This window comes from Octodon degus, unplaced genomic scaffold (assembly GCF_000260255.1).
Source record: "Octodon degus isolate 3935 unplaced genomic scaffold, OctDeg1.0 scaffold00040, whole genome shotgun sequence".
In the NCBI taxonomy this organism is placed as follows: Eukaryota; Metazoa; Chordata; class Mammalia; order Rodentia; family Octodontidae; genus Octodon; species Octodon degus.
Window position 1 is genome coordinate 9,162,598 of NW_004524616.1, and position 894 is coordinate 9,163,491.

The window sequence follows — 894 nt, forward strand, 5'->3', positions numbered from 1 at the left end:
AATAATTCAACATCTTCAAGGTGAGGCAAAGATGAACAGTGTGAGACTAATAGGCATCAATGAGAAAGGAGTCAACATAAATGATATAAAAAGAATATGGACAGAAGTTATAGCAGAAAACTTCCCAAATATGGGGCAACAATCTGACATTCAGGTAACCAAAACATATAGAACTCCAAATAACATTAACCCCATTCAAAACACACCCAAACATGTAATAGTCAAGATCCCAGAAATTCAGCACAGGAACAATATACTAAAAGCCGCTAAAGAAAGGAAACAGATTACATTTAAAGGAAAATTCATCAGAATAATGGCAGATTTCTCTTCACAAACCATCAAGTCAAGAAGAGCATGGAGCAAAGTACTTCAAGTCTTGGATGAAAACAAATTCCAACCCAGACTGATATACCCTGAAAAACTCTCTTTCAAGTATAATGGAGAAGTGAAATTCTTCCATGACGAAGAACAACTAAAGAATTTCATGACAACAAAGCCAACCCTAAACAGACTACTAAAAGATATTCAAGAGAGGGATCAAAATGACTACAACTCCATGAATGAGAATGGAAAGAACCCACAAAATAGGGCAAACAATTAAACACAGGAGAACAAGAGGTATACAAAAGCACTCCTTCAGTTATTGTTTTGGATACAGCAGCAAGATATTTCCATCAGCATACTCTACAAATGAACTTCTGCATCCTATGGGTCATGATTCTGTCTGGGTCTACAGGGTGGATATCAAGATAATAGCAGTAACTAGGTCCCACAAGTGACACCTGGCCACTAGTAAGCATCATGAACACTGTCCAGGTCCACGACATACTACAACTTTGTGCGATATCCTATCCTCAAACTGTTAAAAGTACTGGTCATTTATTTGCCATTCCA